Genomic DNA, 26,819 nt, shown 5'->3' with positions numbered 1-26,819 from the left:
AGCCCCATAGACTAACGGCTCTTAAAGAAATATCTGGTTTGACGCTTCTCAAATATGGTGGTGTCTGGTATGACTTCCTTAGCATTCCTGAAGATTCTAATGCACGCGATGGGTTAATTGGTCTGCAGCTGTGACAGTTACTGAAATAGTCTTACCTCCTCACATCTCATTCTTTTGTCCTTTATTGCACTTCTGTTATGTCTTCATTAGCATTTGAGTCAATATTGTGTAGAGAAGAATAAAATATGCTATCTATGGTCAGCAATATAAACGTGAGCAAACATAAAATATCTTACATTAAGTCCTAAAAGCCATTAGGGGCATATAAATACAGTAGTGTCATAATCATACTTATATTTTAGAAAATAACACTGGGAATGGTTTAGAGAATATAGCAAAAATGATGAAAATTTGATATAAAGGAATTTAAATGAGGATGCAAAGGACAGATATGACAGAAGGTGACTAGGATTGGGGACTGCGTGGATATACAAGAAGGTAGATATTGTATTACCAATGGCTCTGATTTCTATAAGGAGAGAGTGCTTGAAATGTAACATTACTTACTAAGTGAGATATGAAATATTCATTTATTTACCTAAAAATTTTTCATTGAGTGTCTACTATGTGTTATACTCTGGGGATACATCAATGAGGAAAAGAGATTCCTATATTAGTAGAGCTTTAGTCCGTCAGAGATGTAGAAAGACAGATGTTAAATAATGAGCAATAAATACACATTTTTAAAACATGAGGAAGTTGAGAACTAGAGAAGTTTAATTACTGGTTCAAGGTCGCAGACCTAGCTAGTGGCAAACCTGCAAATAGAAAGCAGGTCTGCTGTTTTTCCATTGTCTATAGTGTGTATATCAGCTGCTCAACCTTATCCTTCCCAAAGGAGGACAAAAGTTGGACAAACAGAAAAATCAAGTGGAAAATCTACCTTACCAAAAAGGAGATGAAGGGCATCTCATACAAAGTACATAAATGGTACATTTTTGTTCAAGAATCCTGAACTAAATCCATGTATATTCATTCTGGATCTAATAGAAAAAGTTCACCAGAAGCATGTCTCATTCACAAAAGCAAAAGTATACACAGATATGTTCACAAACTCTTTAGTCTTTCAAATAAATACATTTCTAATAAAACTACCCAATTGACAAGTAGGAACAGGATATGTCTTCCAGGTTTGGAATGACAAGTAGGCATAGTCTTTATGTGATTTTTAAACTCTGGAAAGGTTGTTCCCACAGAGCATATTTAACCATTGAGATGATCTCACTACACAGACTTTTAATTGAGTCTATTTAGTGCAGGAAGCAATTTAACATATAATTCCTATGATGGATCATATCATTTCATAGGTGGATATACTCTTTGCAATTGGCCATTTTCTTCCCCTAAGCACATGGCGCTTAACGGTTAACATGCTCTTTGTGCTTCTTTATTACCAAGAGGAGTGCCATGACTGATTTAGTGATTTTCAGTCTGTAACTCCATGTACTGTACCTTGAGTATTGTTACATCCCTCAATTGCTACTTGATAAAGACTTCTTTAACCTGATAGTCTCGTGGCACTTGACAAAAGTTAACTCATTTATCTTTAAATATATGCCACGGAGAATACGACAAAGCTTGTTATGTCCCAGTATAGATTTGAAAATACCACAAGTCCAATTATGCTCCCTTAAAACGTAATTCTCTGGTATATAATCTCAGTAAAATGTATTGAACCTCACTTCTGCGATCAGCATTATAACATGTATCTACCATATTTGTTTTGTAAATTTTTTTCTCCTTCACATAACCATTGAAGGGGAGAATAAGTTAGAATTTAAGACTTTGAACTCTTATGTTCTTGATGAAAATTCCTCCGAGCCACTCCCTCTATTGATACTTGTGAATAACAGCCAATCATGGAAACAATCCATTTCTATTGAGAAGACAACTCGTAGCATTTTTCTTCCACAATCTCTTCTTTTTATAATGTGTCTTAGAAGTATGTTTATCAACCAGAGAGATAAGGAACATTAGACCCTAAGGTGTTTCTGAACACACTATATGTAACACAATAGAAATCATATGATGTACCATCTCCATGTATCCTATCCATTAAGGGTTTTCTTCGTAAATTGTCTGAAGGTTTTATCATAAAGACACTAATTTTTATGTCATTCTATAATTATATGTCACTTGGAGCCTGAGAAAAATTATAATATGGTGTGTGTTTGTGTCTGTGTGTGTGTCTGGGTTTTTGTTGCACACTTGTATTCACTTTCAGAAGCTCACTCAAATTTTTAATATTTGTGAAATAGTAGGAGGTTAATGAAAAGAGCCTTGAGATCCCTTCCAACTCTCAGATCTGAGTCTTGATTGTGTATATTAAACTATTCACACTGATTCTAAATGGCTTGTAGATATATTCCATAAGCTTTCTGAATTCTATAATGTTTCTAGTAAGAAAATACTCATCAAAAATAGCTTTGTTATCATTGAAAGGACATACATACTTTGATATATAGACCATATTATTTGAGGATTTGTCTCTATACATGTGGATACACATGCACAAACATAAACATGGGTGTGTATATGCATCTTCATTATAATAATGTCTCATTACATTTTAAGTGTTCCCTAATAGATGGTGATATGCAACTACTAATAAAAGAGATAATTAGAGAAGGAAATTATAAGAAGATAATATAATTATTGCTACTAGGGAAATTTTCCTCGATTATACAAGTATCACACACTTTAGAAATATTATTAGCTTTCCCCTTTGTTGAAAGTGCTAATAATCAAAAGATTTTCATCTGACTATTTCTAGCATCACTTTCTTTACAATTTCCAGGAATTGATTAGGCATTTTAAAATGATTCAGGTGTATACATTATTTATCTCCTTCATATGTAGTTGCAGCAGAACTGTACATTCAGTTTGACAAGGAACTGTTTTGTTTAAAACATAATGTATATATAATTGAAATGACTGTGTAGCCATTGATCATGCTTCTGACTGAAAAAAAAAACCCACTCACAAGCAAAGTAACCACAATTTACCATTTCAGTAGAGAATATCTCAAATGTAACCAGGTTAGGAACCTAGAATTGGAAATACTTTTTGCTCTGTAGGTTTGGCTACAAGGATAATTTTCAGAAGTAAAAATTTATCTATTTTTTAGAAATTGTATTAATATATCATAATGCCATAGACAGTTGGAAATTAAAGAAAAGCTCAGCGATAGATAGTCACTGAAACACAATAGGGGAGGGAATATTTCTATATTTATAGCATAAAAGGCTTATGGTCAATTCACATATAGGTTTAATTACATTTAACTTGATATTGAAGGTATAATGGCCTATACTCAAATTTATTTTAAACTAATTCCTTTTCTACTCAGCAAAATATAAAAGATAAATGAAGGTGACTCCGATTTACTTGATTAAATAAAAGAAACTTTTACTTGAAACATGATAGCTACATTATTAAAACAAAAGTGAGGTCAAAACATTAACTGCGGATTATTGAAATAAGTGAAGTTCAATGATGATAATTGAAATGCATCCAAAAAAGAATTTCAAATCAAATTAATTGTGTAAATCTGAATATGCAGAAGTATCTTTGAAGGGGGAAAGGAAGAAAGAAAAAAGGAATAAAAGATAAAAAATGATAAAATGGAAAGAAAGCTTGTGTAAGTAGGGAGGGGAAGAGGGATTGAAAGAAGGGATCAGGAAAAAAGAGGAATCAAAATACATAATGTATGGGTACAAATTTCCTACAATGTATATAATCATTATCTATATGCAAAATATGCCAAAAATATATTTTAAAAAAGAAGTATCTTTGGTAGGTAGATATAAAATAGGAAAAAGATTCACACTATTATAATGATTTCCTAGCAACACATTCTACTCAGACATTGTCTGTCACCCCCAAGAATTTCTTTGAATTAAATGAAAATAGAAATTGAATCCAAAAATATTCTCAGATTTTAAAGTTTCCCTTCCTTTACAAAAGAGCTCATTTAACGTCCCAAGATTGCATATATCGTGAGATGATTTAAAGCACATCAAATATATTATGTTTTCAAAAGACATCTTTTACATTTTGTTCTAAGACATTAAAAGCCACATCTGTTATGCCATCATTAGCAGGCAGCAAAAATGCAGCGAAACTTTTGACAATTTGACAAGTTTTTAAGTAAGAGGTAAATTTGCAGATGCCTTCTGTAAATCTGAGTTAACTCTACTGATTATTTCAATATATTAAAGCTTCAAAATGGTTCTCAAACCAGGGACATATTTTAAAAAGATGAAATTGTGAGGCAAGAAAATGTAACATTGTGTGTTAGGATGCATATTTATTTAAGTGGTTGAAGTACAGAGTAGTAAAGAAAGATTTGGACAAATGAATAAGAATACAAAAAAGGCAGAATTTGTATTTCACTATTAAATGCCCCCTCATTTACTCAAGTTCTTTTCCTGAATTCTGTGTTTATTTGCTACTTTGTATTTTTCTGAATTCATGCTTAGCTACATGAAGTGAGCCCCCAAAAGGGTATGTCTAAAAGGTGTACTTTCCCTGAGGGTGAGATCCTGTGGTGAGGATGGCTACCTGGATGCCAATCTTCAGTTGGCCCTGCTTCCATAGCATTTTTCTGACAAAGAAAAAAGAGGTGGAAAGGTTCTCTGGAGGTGGTGGTTGCTGAGATAAATGGAAGAAAGTCAGGATTCAAATGTGTAAAAGCAATGGGCAGGATGTAGGGACAGGTCAGGGTAGGTTGTGTCAGTCTTACATTCCAAAATCAGATAATTGCAGACATAGGAGAGAACCATGTGCCCCTCCCAAATTAAGCTGAATCATACTATTCTTATAATAATAATAACCTACCTTTATGTGACAATTATGATTTATTCTCCAAATACTTACAAACCCATTTCCTTCATTTCATCGTTACAGCTTGACTACAGGGTGATTAATAGAATTGGAAGCGCAAATTGAGCATTGATGATACAAAGACACACATAGAACTGCTCCAGATATTTGAATCATGTAGTTATTCCTCTGAATCATTGGCATGAAGGGCAGCAGTGATGTAAAGTGCAAATTAGTCCTTTAGTAAAGAACAAGTACAACAAATTTTCGCATAGAAACTTGGTAAGGTCAAGTTCACAGAAACTCAATACATACTTGACTATACTGTAAAGAATTTGGCTTCTGCTATTGCTACTACACATCCCAAAACAAAATGTTTTCCAGTAATGTATCTTATCTAGCTAACAGATTTTTCTTACTGTAATATGACCTGACATATAAGTAAGGTAGGTATATTTTTTTTTCATTTTACAATAAAAGAACTAAGGGCCGGCCAAATAGCTCAGTGGATTAAAGCACCTGCAAGTATGCCCAGGGACCAGGGGTTTGATCCCAGTCCTGCAGTGCTGGCCCTGCCCCCAGGGCGCTCTGAGACAGCAATTGAGACTGGGCGCGGTGCATGCCTGTAATCACAGCTTTTGGGAGGCTGTAAACAGGTAGATCACTGCAAGTCTGATCTACTTGTGAGACCTTGAACACCCTGCAGTCCTTTCCCTAAAATACAAAAAATAACTAAATAAATAAACTAATTCACTGTGAAAGGTAAGGCAAGTTACTTTATCATTCATGTTTCAGATTTCAAGCTAGCACACCTTTGTTGAAGATCAGTAGGAGTTAATTGTAATTCTGTTTGAGGCTTGCTAAGTTTGAAGATTCATGCCTTTCATAAATTATAAAAAGTTTTCAGTTCTTATAATTCTGTGGGGTTATTTATTTATTTATTTATTTATTTATTTTTGCAGTACCAGGGATTGAACTCAGGATCCTGCGCTTGCCAGACAAGTGCTTATTCTACTGAACTATCTCCCTGGCCCAGTTTTTATGAGAGTCTGGGTCTATGGTTTCTTGTTTCTCCCAATCTTTGGGAAAGAATTACTTCCTTCTTTGGTTTTCATGCAACTTTGAATTCTAAGTCTGTGTGAACAAAGCATTCCTCTGGAAAGATTTATATTTCTTTCTATTAGAAACTTGATTGTGAAACTGTCCTAACAATTTGATTTGAAACTGTCTCATTGCTATTTGTTTCTAAATAAAATTATAAACAAAAAAGAAAAAGAAAATAAAAGAAACTTGATTGTGATTTAAAAAATAGCGTAAACTTTATATAAAACTCTCTTTTTGTGGAGTCAAACAAAAATTATACTTTTGGGCCACATCTCCACAATGACAAAGCAGATGGCATGAAATCTCGGGAGAGTTTTGTTGTTTAAACATTCTCATAGACCCAAAACTAAGAAAGGTATTTTTCTTCTCATCTCTCTATTTATATCACATTTTCTTCTAGATTTGTTCTCAACGTATTTTGTTGATCTTGCTCAGCCCCAAAGTTGAGTTAAACTTCTCTTTCTCACTTTGCACCTCATCAAAACTATAGATCAAATGGCCCTAAATGTACTGGTAAAGATTTAACTAACAGTATAACTTAGACACATTACACACAATGGGTCAAAGCTTAAACATCTTCGCGTTGTGCCTTTAAACTAAATTTACATTTCAATTTATTTTTAGTCATTAGAAGTTGTTCTGCTCTAAGTAAAGAAAAGAAAAAGCTTGTTATACTCTACCTAAATCAAAATTTTATTGTTACTAAGTTGTGAGTAAACATATTAAAGTTCAACAAACCTAGAAGAGCTAGTTTGGTGGTAGCAAAACTGTTCTGTTCATGTGCATTGGAAGAACACTCTGAGAAGCATTGTTTAGAAGATAGTTTTGAAACCACAGCAGTCGAAGTAGTGAGGTTAACAATGGAGTCAAAAGTGTGCAGTTTCAATAATCAGAGTAAGCCTCCCACACTTTTCTGCTAGACTCATTCATTTTTAAAATTAAATTCTACATGTCACACACTGAAAGTTCACGCACTTGAAATACTATTGTCTCCTTTCTTTTTCAACAGTCTTTCATTGTTCATTTTTCTTTGACAGACTTATTGCCACAATCTTGCAATATTGACACTAGATGAGATTTTAAACATCACCTCATTTTGATTTCTACATTTATAAATGAAAAAACTGTGTCCTTAGAAGTTTGAATGACTTGGGTACAGTCACACAGCTCATGGCACATAGTTTGTATGAAAGATAAGTCTTGTGATTTTTGTTTTTTAAAGTTGATTTCCTCAGGTATTTTGACATCTCATCAGAAAACTGCCTAGTACAACTTAATCATCTCAAGTATTTGTTATAGTGATTAAAAGCTGCACAATAGTTCTGCTCTTAAAAATGAGCTGACTGGCTTTTTTCTTTCTTTTAATTTTTTATTTGTATTAGTACATGTTTGTGGTACATAATGATTATATTCATCATTAGGAAGTGGTGTATGTACAGAGCACATCTTTATTTTTTTCATTCCATTCCAATTTTTTTTTACTTTTACAAGTTGTATTTTTCAATTTTTATTTTTAAAGAGAATACAAAAATTGTAATAAATACATTAGGAATGATACAAAATTTCACTAAACAAAATGAAAGGAACTTAACAATGGTTTTTATATTGTTTATTTTGTCCAATATACCAGAGAATCTTATTCAAATTCAACAGAAGCTATTTTCCATTATCAGAAGTTCCACTGAATATCTAGAAAGCTGGTAGTGAGTATTTTCATGAAAAGTTCCCAAGATCCTTTTCATAGCAATCAAATGTTTTCAAAATTGTCACAGAGTCACAGTAACTTGGTCATGTTAAAACACATAGTTATAAATAAAGCTGAGAAGTATATTCTTTATTTGAGGAAGCTATATACACAATTAAAGATGATCAAAATTTGCCTTAGTTTTTGAACTCCCTAAAATCTACACAAAGCAACAATAATCAGTTACGCGATTCACTGTGATTTCAAGATAAAGCCAAATGGAAACAAAGATATTTTTTCACTGTGGTCAGTGAAATGTTTCTCCTAGGAATCTTCCTCAAGGCTTGTACAAAAAATTGAAGTATCCCTTCATTAATTTTTACATCATATGTTAAAATTATATTTGGGTATACAGGATTAAATAACATATCTTTTAAAATGTAATTCTGCTGGCAAGCTTAGGGCCCTGAATTCGTTCCCCAGTATCACACAAAAAAATTAACTTTGTCAATTTTTTTTTACTTTCTAATGTGATATATATATATATATATATATATATATATCACATTTGTGGTTCATAGTTGAGACTCACATTGTACATCTATTGGACAACACTGATTTAGCATATGCCTCTATTAATTTGAGCCTGGGAAATGCAACCAAATATATTTTCCAAATTAAATTGGATTTTAATTTAATTGGACAGAAATCCTTTTGGACAATAATAAGACATCATAAGTAATCACTATTAAATCCAGTTTCAAATAATAACAATTGGGCCAGCCAAATAGCTTAGCAGATTAAAGCACCTGTAAGAAGGTACAGGAGCTGGGGGTTCGATTCCTGGGCCTGTCATGCAGGCCCTGCCCCCAGGGTTCATTGAGACAGCAATTTAAACTGGGTGTGATGGCACACGCCTGTAATCTCAGCTCCTGGGAGGCTGTAAACAGGCAGATCACTGAGTCCCATCTAATAATAAGACCCTGAACACCCTGTAGACCCTTCCTTAAAATACAAAATAAAAAAATTATAACAATAAAATTTTATCAAGGAAATATAAAAGAATATGTGTATTTATATTTCTTAAGACAAAAGAAGCATCAAATCTATCATACAGTTCTGCACAAGATGATGAAAATACAAATGCAGGACAATAATAAAAGAATTAAACTCCTACCATTAGTCAGTTTCTTCTGCAGAATGCATGCCAAAGAATTTCAGGATGTCTGTGTCTCAAGAAAGAAATTACATATGCTTTAGACAAAAGGCATAGTAAAGTAATAAGTTTACAACTTGGATGTAGTTTGTATGTCATAAAAGAAGCTAGACACACTCTAGACAGACAAGAAAACTTACACAGATAATAACAATATATGAACCAGCATGAATTATAACTCAACCTTAAGGAGAGTCCTTGGATGGTTCCCTAGCCATGAAATAGTCCTCAGATGCTTTATTTAGCTTGAGTATTAAAAACAATCAAGTATGTTCTATAAGAGAGAATTACTAAGAACAGAGACAGAGGCAGATCAAAATCACCAAGTTGTCAATTGGCATTGGAGCTTGCATGACCTCTTTCTTCAAATTCAGGCCTTGTGTAACTGCCACAGTGTCTGACCTCTGTGTGAAATGAAACAACCAAGTTGAGATACCTATAGGTTATATTAGATCTCAGTATTTACTTAGAAATAAGCTTTTTCAAAATAGACTTGACTCTGAGATACAACAAATGCTGCTCTTAAGATATGATTAACTCTACAATAAGGAGAAAAAAACAGATACATTTTAAAGACAATTTTGTACATTTAAGCAAACTGTATGTACTTTGATAAGGGTTACACAAAAGTAAAGGCAAACTGTTTACAGATCATTAGGGAACTGAATCGGGACCATGGAGAACATTGTCCAGTTATGTAAGTCTGGCATTCAACGGCAGTCCAACTCACATATACAAAGTTTTAAATTGTTTTTCTTTATTCCAAAAGTGGAGAGGGGAAGATGGAAAACTATATGAGGAAATACCTGCTGAAACCTGAGTCTCATGAGCACCTTAAAAGTAATCAAAAAATGTAGTGCAATAACAATGCTTATCTGAGAAATTTCGACCTAAGATAAATCAAAAAACCTTAGTGATCAAGGAAAATTTTGGTGAGTCTAAGAAATCTTTCTAATCTAAAATACACACAAAGGGGCCGGGGAGATGGCTCAGTAGAATAAGTGCTTCCTTGGCAAGCGCAAGGGCCTGAGTTCAATCCCTGGCTATGCAATCAATCAATCAATCAATCAAACAATAAATAAATAAAATACACACAAAAGGGCGGGAAGTATAGCTCAGCCGACTAAGCACTTGCTTAGGTAAGCGCAGGGGTCAGGGTTCGATCCCTGGCTCCGCATGCCACGCCAGCCCTGGAGTCTGGGTGCAGTGGTGCATGCCTGTAATCCCAGCATTAAGGAGGCAGAAATTAGGAGGATCACTACAAGTCCGAGCTGTGTAGTGAGATCCTTCACAAAAAAACCCTAAAATACACACAAAGAAATTATTACATGTCATATTATCTGCAGTAATTTCTACCACTATTGCCTAGCTCATGCCAATCTACCAACAAAAGCCTCTGGGTATTAGTGTGTAGATCTCTCCTTCTAGGCATTTTCAGGCCACATCAGTTACACTGAGATGTGGCTTATTTTTAATATAAATAATTTTAATTGATGAATTCAATTTGTGTAGCTCTATGGTACATAACATGGTGTTTTGACATATAAATGCATTGTGGAATGGATAAATCAAACTATTTTACACATATCTTACCTCACACTCATAATTTTTTAATGGTGAGAACATTTAAAATTGACTTTCTTAACAATTCTCAATTATACAACATGCTGTTATTAACTGTACCCAATATGATAGACAACAGATTTATTGAACCTATTATACCTTCTTAATGATTATAATGACAATAATAATAATGCCATTATATTTCCTGAGCTCTTACTATATACATAGTTTACAAATATTATCTGTTTAGGGCCAGTGAGATAGCTCAGCAGACTAAGTGCCTGTTTTGGCAAGCGCAGGGATTGGGGTTCAATCCCTGGCACAACATGCTGTGTCAGCCCTATCCCTGGGGTGCACTGAGCCTGTGAACCAGTTTGGGAGTGGTGGCGCATGCCTGTAATCCCAGCACTGGTAAGGCTGAAAGTAGGAGGATCACTGCAAGTCCAAGATACGTAGTGGACCCTGTACCAGATACATAAATGAAAAAAGAGAACAAATATTATCTGTTTAATCTTTAGCATAAGTTCATATTTTATATTTATCATCTATGTAACTGTTCTATACAAAGTATCAAAAAATACAAAATATTCTGTAGCGCAAGGGAAAAGTGAAAAAATACTAAATGCATTGGCTTCCATTTAAAATGTCACAAAGGGCAGGCCAAATAGCTCCGAGGACTAAAGTGCCTGCAAGCAGGCACAGGGGCCAGCATTCGATCCCCTGGCCTGCCTGCCATGCCAGTCCCGCCCCCGGGATGTGCTAACACAGAAATTGACACCGGGCATGGTGGCGCGCGTCTGTAATCCCGGCTCTTGTGAGGCTGTAAGCAGGCAGATCACTATGAATCTGATCTAGTAGTGAGACCCTGAACACCCTGTAGACCCCTCCCTAAAAAATACAAAAAAAAATCACAAAGCATATATATTTTCATACCACAAGCTCTTTAAAAAAAACCTGCATAGGAAAATCTTTCAACCAGAGTTTCCCACAAGTCTTTGATCAGGAATGTCATTCAAATAAATACACCATGGCGTCTAATTAGTAAGTATGGTTCGTGAATTTATTCATTCCCTCTAAAATAGATATGAATTTGATATTAATCAAGATTTTAGTTGTTGTTATAAAGGCAACTGAGAGACAGACAGTAGCAGGCAGGCAAGCCCTTTGTTCAGTGAGGGAAGATATTGCTGAGAAAGTCATCTCTTCATATTCATTCAAAAAATATTCAACTTAGTGTAATGCAAAGGACACAGTTATAGAGGGAGATAGACTTCAATCTGGGGGCAGTTTCACCTCTAATTAGCTGCATGCCCTTAGGCAACTCATTTAACCAGTCTGAGCCACCAGGACACCTCTCTGCACAGAAATAACACTATCTTGTAAGGTTGAGGCCAAGATCAAGTTAGGTAACATAGGTAGAGATTCCAGCCCTGAACCTAGCACTCATTACATAATAGCTTTGACACTTAGGGCTTCCCATTTTACCTTCTAGACCAGCAATCTTTAATAAAAAAAGAAATCTGCCCATGAATGAGCATCAGCCTGGCCTCTGAAATGTGCCTGGTGCCCTCTGCAAATTCAAGGGTGGTCTAGGGGAAATCTTGATGGTAATTACAGTCTTTTAAGTATTAATTCACAAAGTGTCCTCAATTGCTTTGCAAGTAGTGTGTGATGCTGTGAAGGAGGAATCTTGAGAGAATAATCAAAAACTTTTATTAAAGTGGTGAGGAAGGAAGGTTTCCCCACATTACCGGCTTATTTTCATCTATTAAACTGATAAAGCCAGGTGCAAACTCTTGGGACAGAATTTGAATATAGCTATTTTTCTCAGCAGTTTTCAAGCAGGTTATCAATTGTGTATGTCTCTAGTGCAAATAGCATAAAGCTGTGTTATTGACTACAGTTGAGGGAGCACTTCTCCTAGTCTAGAATGAGGTTAGTAAAACAATTCATAGGGCACACTCTAATGGCTGCCTGTATAAAACAGCACATGACATTTAATTTTCAAGCACATATTTAAACCAGAAAGATGCACATTCTTATACAAACGCATTGTCCCAGTCATATTACCACAGAGACACATACACGCAAACACTTATGTACTTGCTCTTAAACACATTCATCTGCACACATATTCCCAGAATCTTGAACATGAAACATTCACACTCTCACATAATTACTAATATATTTAACTGCATCATTGAACACTCATGTAATGTTGAAATGCCTGTCCACTCACACCCGTGTATATTTGCACATGAAATCCTACACCACATAGTTCTACACTTACATATGGACACAGGGTGTGTGTTCATTTATAAGAGATATTATCATTAGTTTGAATAAAGAGAAAATTATTTTATAATAATCTATGCTGATTTATGTGCCCATTGAACACTTAAGTTTTTATTTAATTAGATTAAACTATATCAGAGAGGACAGACAATTATATTCTTGCCCTTTTAAAAGTTAACTTCCATTTTATCTTGAAATACAGAACGTCTTTAAAAATGAAGTACTTTAAGAAAAATGTAAAATTTTGTAATACTTATAAATTGATATGTGCACTGTAGAGTAATTTAAAATCATTAGAATGATGCATTTTAAAGTAAGTGCTTTGCTAGCAAATGAGTGAAGCAATAACACAGTGTATTAATGGAGCTTGAGACATCTTAAATTGATTTTGAAATGAAACATCAAAAATTACAACTTGAAAAAATAATTAGGTAAACCATTATATAGCAATCAAAAATTTTTTAAAAACTCTTGATATCTAGGAAATTACAAATTAAAGATGTCAGTCATCCTGATTTGGCAAGGGCAAGGATTGTCAATGAGAAGAAAACATACACGACTTAAAATATTCTTGAAAGCTAAATTGTGCCCAAGATTGACTACTCTCTTATGGTGAACTTAGGGCTTCCTTTTGCTCTTGTTACGTATCAGTGTGAGAGCTTAACTCCTCAAAAAATTTGGAAACCTTCTATCATTTGATAACATGACCCTGTACATTCTGTATAAAGGACACTTATGCCATTAGACTGGAGGACATGTTTGGACTCTACATCTCCTCCTCTTTCTCCACCTCTAATATTATATTTAATGGTGGGAAGTTCCTGACATTCAGCTTATAAATGTGATATCTTCATACTGTTCAAACTATTATTTTTAATTTAACAGAATTTAAGATGAAATGGAGTTGTAAATCTCTAAGAAGTGGTTCTGATCCTAGCAGTACAATGAAAAAGGATCAAAAAGTAATTTGAGACATATACCTAGTTACTTAAACTAATATTAGTTTATTCATTTAAAAGAGGAGAATAATCCCGACTTGCCATACATAACCTAAATGTTAGTAAGATAAAATAAAGCAACAGGTATGGTTATATATATTTCAAATCACAATACAAATAAACGTAGGCGCATCCTCTAATGGTTACATCTTTCACTTATTCAGACTATCCTCAGGTATAAACTAGATTGTACAAAAGCTTTCTTCTTCTTTAACATCAGGCCCAAATACTTAAAAATCTGAAATATGTCCATGCCACAAATATTCACCTCCAACTCTCCATGCATTAGAAGGATTTATGAAATCCTTTCCAGTACCCTTTGGCTTTCCCTATTATACAGATTTAACCCAGTGTCCATTAATACAGAAGCCTGTAGTTCTAGGATGTTCTTTTTCTTCTGTCTCCTTCAATCTCTGGCAACTGTCACAAATGGGATGACTACATTATATCTACTCCCTCCTTCTGGGTAATTTTATTATTATTTTTTTCTTTAGTGACACTGAGGTGATATTTCATGCATTGTTTGGTTGTCATTTTAGTTGTATACAATAATTATTTCCACAAGACAAGAGTAATGATTTCAGCCTTGCAGAAAACTTAATTTGGACTCTATATGAAGAAATAATCATATATTAAGCACCTACTATGTTCTTACATTCATGTCTTGTGGGAACAACATATTCAAACGTAATAGTCCATATAGTCATTTTATACAGGAGTTTGGCCATTTGGCCATTCACAGAAATTAGTCAAAGCAGGAAAAAAAATCATTCATCATAAATGCACAACAGTATCAGGTTAGTCATATAAATAGGGGTGCAATCTAGAAAACTATGAAGCCATTACAAGTGTTCTCAAATAATTTTCAAATTTATATTAGACAGTGCTTGAAACATAGAGTTTAAAACTAAGCTCAAATACACATCTAGTATCACAACAAATTGTACAAAATGCAGCATTGCCCAGCAAGTGCAAGGTCCTGAGTTCGATCCCTGGTACCATCAAAAAAAAAAAAATAGAATACAGCATTGAAAGAAAGATGCCAGAGTAACAGTAGTTTTTCCTAATTAGGAAAAAAATTGCTTCATTTTGTGTATTAGAAACTAAAATGATCAGAGGTCGGGAGGTGGCTCAGTAGGATAAGTGCTTCCATGGCAAGCACAAGGGTCTGAGTTCAATCCCCGGTTCCGCCAAAAAAAAAGAAAAGAAAAAGAAACTAAAAGGATCCTTGAGGACAGGTTAAGATCCATATTCATTCAGAGAAGAGAGGATTCTGAAGAGATTTAGTAATAGTTTTCAAATACTTAAAAAGCTTTTAATTAATCCATGGTGACCAGTTGTTTTCCAACCTCCTAAACAGAGAATAAAAAGGAAGTATAATACAGAGAAATTAAGTTTGGCTAGATGGAATAATTGAATTGGAGTAGAAAATAATTAAAAAATAGAACAGCTTATAGTGGCAAGCCACAGCAGTTTCATTTTTAGAAGTATGTGTAACTACTTTTCATCTACCTCTAAAGATATAGGAAGAATCTGGGTCATCTGGCAATGCAAAAGTGTTGGTTGGCCACTTTGAGTCTTTTGATTGTGGAATTTACTCTGTGCCCCCAGAATATAAGGTAGAACCTGGACTCCGCAAATTATACCTTTAACCAAAAGCCATTCTAAAATCAGTTAAAATATATTTTGGTTGTAATTTAAGAAAGCAACTGGAAAAGATGCTTAATTCACTGATTATCAGAGAAACACAAGTCAAAAAGTGATTTTTTAATTCATCAACATTTGGTCAAGAAGTATGCATTTAGAAGACCACAATGATAGGCACTCCAAGCATAACCCTAGTATTACACTATACTATCTTCAGTGCAGTTGCTTAGTCCACGGGTATCAGCATATATACTACTGCTTGTCATGTTATACCAATTAGTGCTATACTGTCTCTTAAGTAAATGTTTGATTTTTTTTGAAAAAAGGGTAATAAATGAAAACAAGAGATAAAAAAGAAGCATTTGGTCAAGAAGGTGGAAAAACAGTACCCTGTTACTGTGAGTTTAGTTGTTTAAGTTGATATAGCTTTTTCTCAGTAATTGTCAAAATTTAAAATGCATGAATTATCCCATTATTCCATTTCTTAGTACTATGTCACAAAAATGTTTGTACACATGCATAAAAAGGCAATAATATTAAAAAAACTAGATACAACTTAGGTATCCATTTGCAAAAAGGAAAATATAGGACAAACCCAGACTATGATGGCATGGAGTTTGAAATGGTAAGTTAACATCATATTTGGCAGCAATTTCTCAGTTCTAGAAGAAAAGTATGGATTACATCACTTAGACTAAAATATACCCACACCACAGTTATCTATCTCTCTATATGTGTATAAATGTAAATGCATAAAATCTATTGCTATACATACATAAATGTAAATGTACAGATGATGTTCAGAAAGAGTGGTCAAACAGAGTAGTATGTCAAACAGAGTGCTTACTCACTGACAAGGAACTAGAACTATGACTGGCATCTCAAGTGTATCATTTCATCCACCAACAAAAGGAAATTTTTATAATGTGAATTTATTTTTAAGCACTTATTGTATGATATACCTAAAAACACATGGAAAGAAAAATTAGAAGATATATAATACAGTGTATATATAGAACTGACTGATTAAAATAGATGCTTCTGACTTTTGACCAAAAAAAAAGGAATTATCCCAAAGTTGGAAAAGGTTGTAGCCCCAGAACTTAAGAGAGAGGCAAAAATTCTAATGGAAAAAAAACTTAAATAAGAAAAAGGTAAAACTCTTAGGGTTACTAATACATCATGTGCAGAACCGTGAAGAAAAATATAAAGCTGTACTGAGTAATGAATGAGGGCTTGATCTACTTGTCATAAGAATGTATTACAAAACTTAAGTAAATGAAATAGTTGGTATTCATGCCTTAAAATATGGATCATGATATAGGACAGAAAATCTAGGGTGCAACCCAAGTGTACCTAAAAATTTGGTGTGATAATCAGCAAAGGTGGGATAGGTAACCCAATATATTCCAAAATGCTTTATCCTAGTCCAAACAACATAACAGTATCTCCGAGAATAAATGAGAAGTATGAAAGGCAGAATGAGAAAAAAAAATCATGGAATTTTCCCCAGAATGGGAATGGTTCCATGGAATGAAAAATTTTGGATGCTGTTGAGTTAGAAATAAGCCTTTTGGGTCCATATTTTTATTCAAGATTTTACTTTCTTGTGATGACACAAAAGGGGAGGGAAAGTTATTAAGGAGCCTTATAGTTATAAAAGGAGTCCAGGTATCATCTTCCCTTAATTATCAAATCTCTTTCATTTCATTAACAGCTTCTTGCCTCTTTTAGTGAAGTTATAAGCACTTTTGTCTAGGAAGCTTAGTATTTCTTATAAACTCTAACAGAACTCAAGGGAAAAACTAACTGGTGAGCTAGTTTCCTTTCTGGGAAAAAAATGCCATCATCATAACAGGAAGAAAAACTTAATTCAAGTCCCAGAAGAATTTAAAGTAAAAATCATAGGGCAGCAGGATGGAAACCCCTAGGTTTTTGGAATTAGTCCAAACTGAACCAGAAAGGTCTAATGCAGTCATTCATTGATTTGAGAGATAGGATATGTCAATGGTTTTAGAGTTACAGTGAGGCAACCTGCAGGACAGAGGCTAGCCTGCCAACCTTCACTTGATCATTTGCTGCTTGATATTACTGGCAGGAGGGTCAGAAATATTACCTCTTCCCTGCCCCCTTTCCTCTCCATATTACAGCTAGTCAATTCACAATTCCCCTCTGCTTCAGCTCCAGTTATTTGAAAAATAAACCTCTGGAAAGGCTACCTTTATTACACATCTATCAGGTTCCTCATACTTGCCACTGTCTAATCTAATTAGCTATGAAAATTAGGAAGAGATGAGTAGAAAATCAACAGTATCCCTTTCTTTTAAGCCATGTTTGTCATTCCAAATTAGTGATATCTATTCAGGGGTACCTCTTGAACATGTGGTAATACCAAGCACCTTAATTTTTACTTAATAAAAGAAACATAATTAACCACCTTAGCAGTAGCAGCACTCAAAATTAGTACCTCCAACAAGAACTCTAAACAATCTAAAAATTACAAAATAACCTAAGGATCATAATAGTGAAATTTCATGTTTTAGAGAATCTCTCTGGCTTCTTTACCTGTCTAAAGAACATTTGCCTTTGTTAGATTTTTTTTGTTAACACCAAGAGACAAAAAGAAGGTAGGTCCCAATGTATCACCTTTGTAGAGTCTCTCTCCTCCAGGTAGAAGCACGTTGGATTGGCTGTCTTCTTTGTTTTGTTTTGCTTTTTTCTTCTTTGAACTTTGGCACCTCTGTAGTGTATATGCATATGAAGTCAATTATGTAGGCTCCTCCACTGATTCATCACTGTGTGTCAGGCACTATGCAGAGGTGCTACAAATACAGTGATGAAAACCTCCAAACAAATTTTCTCCCTTCATAAAATTTATACTGCCCGTGGCCCACAATATGGAAAGCATGTGCTCTATTTCCATGACAGCATTCTTGTAAAGAATAGGTACTCATACAGTTGTTAAACATCCTTTTAAAGTTCTACAGTGAGATAGATATGCAGCAGTATTTCTTAAATTTGAACAGACATCAAAAATAAATCAAATTATTATACCTACAGATTCCTACATCCCCCCTTATCCCAAGATTCTAATATAGGTTTGAGGATCAGGTATGGCCATGTTTAACAAGGTGCCAAGATGACTGAAATCAGGTGAAACAAAGACACCATTTTGACAACACTGCCTCCACTCTTCCATTTCCAGCTAATTAGTCCTTCAAGTATTTTAACTTAAGGCTATTGACTTTTACCTAAACAAAGAAAACAGATGTTCAGCATCTCCTTCATACAAGAAGTGCAAATATAGCCTGAAATTGACCATATTGTGGTTAATTTGGGGATTTGGACTATATTAATAGCCAGTTCTTTTTCAGTCAACCACAATAGATTGCAGTCAGTTCAGTCATTGAGATGGCCAAGGTCTGGCAAGCCACCACCAAGACAGTTATTCGAGTATTTCCTTATCACAGTAACAAGCATTAAAATATTTTAGATAATTTCCACTAAAACAGTTTCTTTCTAGAACCTACCAAAGACCATTTTAGATCTGAGCATTGGCATCTAATCACTGTAAAGAAAATTTATATACTCATCCCTAAAGAATATAACAATACTAACATTGAAGGTAGTGTGGTACAACATGTAAAAATACTTATTATAAGGCTCAAATAGGTGCTCAACAATATCTTTTCCCTATAGAATTAGTTCAAGCTTTATAGACATTAATCTATATCTGAAAATGATCAAGTAACTATAATAGCAATAAACATACCACTACTAAAACATGAAAAAAAGAAAGAAAAAAGAATAAGGAAAAATATTTCGGTCATTCATATATTATCATTCTTTCCTCACTTCACATCCTACAAAATTGTTAGGCTTTGAAAATACTTTTGGCTAGAGTTAGTTGTTAGTTTATTTTACATGACATTGCACTTCTCAAAGATATCTTCCACTTATTATTATATATTTTGCTCATAGCAACTCTGAGCAGATGATAATATTACCATTTGGTGGATGAAGAAATCAAGGCACACAGTGGATAAGTGGCTCACTGAAATTCACTCAATCATAAAGTGTCCACAATAAATACTCTTGTAAATTAGTACAGTTCTCTTCTGTGTGCTGTTTAATAATTGAGACCATGCATGAGTGTCAATAATTGAGTCTGAATCCTAACAACCTTCCAATTAAGGGAATAAAGCCAAGACATTTTTTATGCAAAACACCTCTGATCCATGCATGAAATGCTACCTTAACCTACATTTATTTGGCAGCTTTTGCCTTTCTTTCTATACCTAGAGCAGCCCATTGAAAAAAGGGTAAGCATAAATCTGTATTATCAAGATGCATTTCTTCGTTTTTCTTTTGTGGGCGAAACAGAAATTAATAATGCTGCTGAGAAGATGGCTCCTAGGCATAACATTAGGTGGTTTATAGCTACCAGCCTGATATTAAATCTTGGGCCTGTTCCTAGCAGAGACCCTGTTTTGCTCTTGAAAATGCTTTTATCATAACTTCCCAGACTGGAGCATTTGGCCTAATGCACTAAGCAAGCCAAGATACACAAATTACCCAGTCTGTGCTCAGATTTTATAGATTTAGATTCTGAACCACTTGGCTTCAGCCATTTCATACCTCAATTCTTGTTTCTTTCCTTTCAACTTCTTTAATTATGATATTTATACTCCTTCTGTACTTATACAGTCAAACAACTCTCCTCTAGTTCAAACCATGATCAATTTCTTCTAGTCTCTACCCTTGGTCTGCCTTCTGAATACTATCTTGGTATTTCTAAAATGCTAACTGGGTAACCTCCCATTTGTTTAAGTAAACTCAGTCTATTTCCTGTGTACCCTCCCGTGGACAGCTACTCCTTTTCCATTTTGTCTTGTTTTATATGTATCACACAGAAGCATAAAAATGAGATATTATTTCATGTGCCAGAAAGCACAATGTGGAGATCCTTAAAAATTAAATGTATTAACTTTGTGGGTGTAGTGTTGTATGTAATGGTTAATTTTCTGCCTTAATTTAAAATTCCACACACTGGGTTGTCAGGAGAGAATTTTATATAATACTGCATTCTTACCAAGCCAAAAGAGGGCTACACTGAGAATTTATGTAGCCTTGACCAAGGATACAAATGAAAGCATTTTACCTGTGTCACGAAAACCTTCACCTTCCAGACCTGACTTTGTTCTACATTCTAAGAATCTTCATACACATATGTTTGTCCAATTTATCCACATTGGACAAATTCTGTCTTCATGTGATGGCCCAGATCCAGAAACACATGTCTTTTGGGCAGTACTCAAGACTATGCATGCATCCTACACACTGAGAACACATGGTACACCAGGCAGAAAGTCCCATGTCAGCAAAGAAGTAATCTTCGACCCATACAGAAATGAAATTGTGAGCCCCCAGCTACCTAAGGAGGTGAATCAGGGAGAAAACTCCAGGAAATTGCCACTATGGACCTGTAAATTTCTCACTGCAGGAGAAGGTGTCTGGAGGCAGGCCAGATGGGGCCACTGAAAATGAATTAAAAAGAACAAACTAGTTGCCTAGGTGGTGGTGCTAGAATTAAAAATAATACACTGTTGTAGAGATTTCAGTATCTTTAAGTTTTAGCCACCTGGATCTGGAGAAAAAAACACTGTGGAAAAGTTTCTGATGATATTATCTGGCAATGAAAGAAATGAAATAAGGAGGAAATGGGAAGATTTAAAGGTTACAAGAATAATTTTTAAAATACAACACTTTATGACTACCTGACCCACATTATACATGTAGATCTCATTTCCTAGTTCCTGAACTCTCTTTAAATTCTCAAGGACATTTTTAATGGTTTGTTTGGTTTTTTAATGGTTTGTTGATGTAAAACAACCTGAAAAACCACTGTTTTTCCTTTGTTTTATCTCCAGAATATGTTTGGCTTACATATAATGTAAAACCAAGCACACTGAGATCAGCAACAGACCATTGCCTGGATTTTCTCAAGTTATTTTTTCTCCTGATATTTTCTATTTTTTCCTCATAATACCTCTGGCTTGGGAGCCTGGAAAAGTTTAGGATGATATACATGATCTGTGTCATTATGATAACAGATCAAAAGTGCTTTGCAAAGGATAAAGTTCTATACAAATGTCAGTTGTTGATCATCTCAGTAGGCAGCATCTTTCTATAGTAACATTATTTCAAAGAGTACCTCTCATTCAACACCAAAATAGAAAACTTTGAGCTAGCTAGGGTCTTCTTTAGTTGGTAGAGACTACAGAAGGTGAAAACAGATAACATTCAGTCACTGGGATAGAATGTGGATTTTATTTTCTTTCCAGCTCTGGAAATAAAACAGATAACAGGGTGGATAAATTAATTTATTAACCTCCTGGATGGTGAACTGCATATGTGTTATTCATTAAAAATATTTGCATTCACATGTTTGCATGAAACTGATGTTGGAGTGTGTTTCAGCAGATAAACAATGGTAAGTATGTGGGTAGATAAGTAGGTAGGTGGGGAGGTGGATGCATGGGTGAATATGTGGATAAATAGATTGACTAGTGGGTAGGTGGATGGATGGGAGCAGGGGTAGGAGAAAAGGCACGAAGGGTGTTTAAATTAATAGGTATTTCTCTCTCTCAACTCACCTCCGCATCCTATGGGCCTTGAATAAAAGTATTCTTTTTCAGTGTATAGTTATATGATCAGATATCATTTCAACACATCGCACAAGATATATGTTCACTCATGGGAATTTCTTGTCAGGTAAATGTATTTGCATATCTTTTATCATCAGTGTTAGGATGAGTGGTACTGCTTGGAAGAATTCTTGGTTTAATACCTAGGGAAAACATTGTCACCGTTGTTTACAATGCAGAATTTTATCTACCTGATATTTTTTTACCCTTTTTATTCTACATACTCCACTTAAGGACTATGACAGGCTCCTCCTATCCATAAAGTGACTTTTTCTAGTACTTTATAGAATCTCAATTTGAGGTTATTAGCAGAACAGAATTTTGAGTGTATATAATTGAAAAATCTCTCCTCCAGGTGCTTTTGATAGTCTCAAGCATACTCACACACGGAAACCTACCTTGTGATCCCTGTTCTAATCCTTTTTATTCTACTCAAAACAATCATCCCTAAAAATACATACAATTTGATTTTTCTGTCTTGATTGAAAATGGTCTTTGTAAAAACCTGTGACACTGAGTGCCCTTTGTCATATTCAAAAGAATCTTTTTCCTGCTAGCCATAATCCAATGGAACAATTTTTGAGTTTTGAACAAATCATATTTTAAAATTCAGCACGGCTGCTAACTTACAGGCATATTATATTAAAACATTTACTCTTGCACACAAGTCAAGTTGCTTAGTGGTAAGAGGCAGCTGTGGAGTTCAAAATAAATCTAACAATGTGTACCTCCTTTACAAATTAGTTTTTAAACCATGCTGTGCACTGGAGACTTAGCATTCATTATAGGCAACATTATGTGCACCTAATACATTGTGACATGAAAAGTCACAATATTCTTGAGGACATATTTGTATCGCAGCAGGAAAAATAAAGTCTAGTGAGTAGAATAGGAGACAGAAAATGGTCCATTCTGTGATACGTTCCCATTTTAGCTTCTCTTTTATCTCCTGACCCTGAAAGCGATTACTGGTCTTCTCATCTTCAATATAAAGGCACTTATTTCATATGCTTGCTTTCTATTTATGTGAGGCAGTTGATGTTGAGCTGTGTTCACTAAATCCTGACATGCCTTAAAGGTGCCTTAGGAGCTTCCAAAGAAGCAAGGGTCAGATCTCACCAGTGCTTTGTGTCTATTTTTTATAATGGAGTTCTGGTAAGATTTCATTTGAACAAAGAGTGCTACAGTATGCATATGAGTGTTTGCCAGGATTCTAATTGTTTTCTCCTTTAGGGCATAACATTCTGTCGCAATTAGGAATGACCCTGTAACTTCCTTTGGCCCATGAAATGTGAGCAAAGATTATGTGTAGAATTTCAGACTGGATGCATTTAAGAGCACTGCACAATTCTCCATGTTCTTTTAGTAGGCCTAATAGGACTCTAAAAGACTACATATGCTTAGTGTCCTGAATGTTGGTATGTGAGCAACACCTTTGAAACCATATTAGACATGTGAATGACAAATAAATGTCTGTTTTTTCTAGCTGGTGCTGCTTTTTGAGAGTGTGGGTCATTTTTCACATAATCTAAATTACTGTGGCTAGTGTAAGTTTCCTTTTAAAAATGTTGCTATACTGGAAGGGGTTTGAAGCTTGGAGGAGTTGTACAACTAGTTCCAGACCTGCTACTGACTAGCCCAGTGACTTCCACTAGGTGACACTTTTTGAGTCCGTTTTCCTCTACCTTATTGAGGAAATAAACAATCTGCATGCTTCCAAGAAAGTTTTGGAGATAAAATCATGTTACATATCAAAGAGTAATAATTCAATTATATTATTTTCAAAACCATAAGCAATAAAAATACTTGCAAATATATTTAACCCTCAACTTATTCAGGAAGAAGACAACAAAAAAAAAAGATTTTTAAAACTCCCAAAACATCATACTGGGCTGGGGAATGGGCTCAGTAGAATAAGTGCTTGCCTGGCAAGCGAAAGGGCCTGAGTTCAATCCCCAGTTCTGCAAAAAATAAAAGCCAAAAGATCATACCACAGCAATATATGTGCACCTATATTTATAGCAGCACAATTTGAAATAGCTAAATCTTGCAAATGACACTAATCCCCATCAACTGAGGAATGGAAAAAAATGTGTTTTGTTGTTATGTAACAGAGTTCTACTCAGCCATAAAGAAGGATAAACTCGAGACTTTTATAGGTAAAGGGATGCAACCTGAGACCATACTTTTAAATGAAATAATCAGAAAACATATGTGCAAACATTGTCTCATCTCCCCAGTGTAAGAAACTGAAGGAGAAAATAAGATCCAAAAGATATAACAGGGCCAGCAAGATAGCCCAGTACTCTAATGTGCCTGCCTAGGCAAGCTTAGGCAGCACAGGGACAGCAGTTCGATCCCCAGCACCACATGCCACACCAGCCATGCCTCAAGGGTGGGCTGAGCTGGCCACCAAAAAAAATGTTTTGAAAAAAAGGTATAATAGCTATTGTAAAAGGAAAGAAACTGTTGAAAAGGAAAGAACAACTGTTAGGGGGGACAGGAGAAAAGAAGCAAGGGATATATATATATATATATATATATATGTTGCACTACTAATTTGTATTAGTTATTGAAAGGAAGAGTTACTGCTTACATTGTTTGATCAATTTTGCATGCATGTGTCTAGTAATATGAACAATTACTTTGAAGATAACAATATGCAATATAATAAACATTGGGATTTTTTGCTTTTTTATGAGCAGAATATATTTATTGGGGGAAAGAAAGCTCTTGTTCAAGAGAGGGACAGGAGAAGGGCCCGAGCGGGTTGTGCCCCGAAAGCTGTCTCTTCCAGGGACTTTTATAAAGGAAAACTATGTGGTGAGGCCGGTCTAAGTTGGTGCAGAAGACATGGGAAATCGCTTAGGTGGACATGAGGTGAGACAAAACTATGGTCAACCAATGAGATTACAAGCACCACTGCTCAGGTAAAATTGATTAGTAGCAAATGGGGAAGTGAGTCACGTAACAAGTGGGTATGAATATGGGACAGGGTCTCTTCCTGTTGGGGGTTGGGCTAGTCACTCATTTGGGCTCTTTCAAGGTGATTGATACCTATTTAGAATATCAGTCCCTGATGCCCATCCCTAAGGAGGTATGTAGCTATTGTTTCTTCTTTAGTCTTGGTTTTGAGGTGTGGTCCATACAGGAGTGTCTGTCTCTTCCAAGTTGTATAAGTTGTTTTTTTTTTTGTTTGTTTGTTTGTTTGTTTTTGTTTTTTTGTTTTTTTTTTTTTGGTAGAACCGGGGATTGAACTCAGGCCCTTGCACTTTCCAGAGAAGCGCTTAATCCACTGAGCCATCTCCCCGGCCCCTTTTCCAAGTTGTAAAGTCACCTTGTCTTCCATCTTGTCTCCTTGAGGGCCTGGCCCTGTCTAACTGCCTATAATATTTCTATATAATTCAGCTACCTACATTATTCCCCCCTGTGAAGAAGTAACCCGAACTGCTGTGAGGGAACCATGGGTCATGATCACTCTGGCTTCTTCAGGCTGAAAGGAGTCATAGTTGTGAACCAGCAGTCAGCGATACTCTCCAGATCTAAATGCTCTCAATAGACACCAGGCATTTTTATCTTGGGGAGACAGATAGCTTTGAATCTGGAGAAGACAAAGCCGAAGAAACAATTTAACACACATGGGTCAAATAATCATAACAGGATAATTATGAAAAAGATGAGTTAGAACTTTTTGCAGGTCCATTAGCAGATATCTCTTAAATGAGGGGTTTAATCCCTTTTATCTTCCATGGCCATTGGGTATGGTCTCAAGTAAACTGCCAATATAAGGAGAAAGCCTGTTAAACTTTTAATAGATGATTATGCAGATTTGTCAGTAGTTACCCAGTCAGTGGCCCACTTGCCAACTGGAGAGTACTCAGTGTTTTTCCTACTTCTGGCAATTGATGTGCCCCAAGTAATAGTAGAGTTGGTGAGACATAAGAGTGGGCCAGTTTATTTTTTTACCTTATTTTGTTTATTTGTTTTTTGTTTGTTTGTTTGTTTGTTTTGAGAGGCCAGGGATTGAACTCAAGCCCTTGCACTTGCCAGGCAAGTGCTTATTCTCCTGAGCTATCTTCCTGGCTCCTTAACCATTGTTAATCTTCTATCATCTTGTTTTGAAATTTTGTACCATTTTAATGTTTTTTCTCTTTAACATTGAAAAAAATTATCTCCCCATTGAATGAGTACATTCCTATCAGAAAAAAAACTTTGAGCAAAGGAAGTAACAATTCTTTTTACTTAAATGGTAAGAATTCATTTAATGGAATAAGGATCCATCAAGAAATATTTCTTAATAAAATTTGATTTAAAATACTTAATATGAATAAATACATACTTATTTTAATCAAGAAGTTTAAATGATAGCAAACTTTACAAAGCTCGTTAAAGACCAGAGGATTAAAGTAAAATTTATAGCTTTTCATGTTGTGATACTTATGACTTAAAAAATAGATTCCAAGGACAGTGAAATTGGGACATTTGAAATTCATGTTTGTCTTATAATGACTTTGTATATGCAAAGGTAAGAACGAATATTCACTTTCTTTTTACTTTAAAGAGAAAAATGTAACAAAAACAGTTTCAAAACAGGTGACTAGAAAGTTCGCAATAATCAATTAATTATTACAATGCATTGTGTATTGTTCGCTTAAGAGTAGTTTATTCAGAGTACACAATATAAGTCTGATGTCTTGTCCAAACAATATTGGACACAAACC

The 26,819-nt window shown here is 34.8% G+C and overlaps 1 protein-coding gene across 3 annotated transcripts in view; it reads left to right on the top strand.

Annotated features, from left to right (window-relative positions):
- The window catches only part of Tenm1 (teneurin transmembrane protein 1), a 713,845-nt gene that overhangs the window by 450,720 nt on the left and 236,306 nt on the right, over positions 1-26,819 (top strand). The gene's annotated exons all lie outside the window — the stretch shown is intronic.

The sequence above is a fragment of the Octodon degus genome, unplaced genomic scaffold (genome assembly GCF_000260255.1).
Source record: "Octodon degus isolate 3935 unplaced genomic scaffold, OctDeg1.0 scaffold00251, whole genome shotgun sequence".
In the NCBI taxonomy this organism is placed as follows: domain Eukaryota; kingdom Metazoa; phylum Chordata; class Mammalia; order Rodentia; family Octodontidae; genus Octodon; species Octodon degus.
The sequence above is the reverse complement of the archived record's forward strand: the minus strand, read 5'-3'. Positions and strand labels throughout refer to the sequence as shown.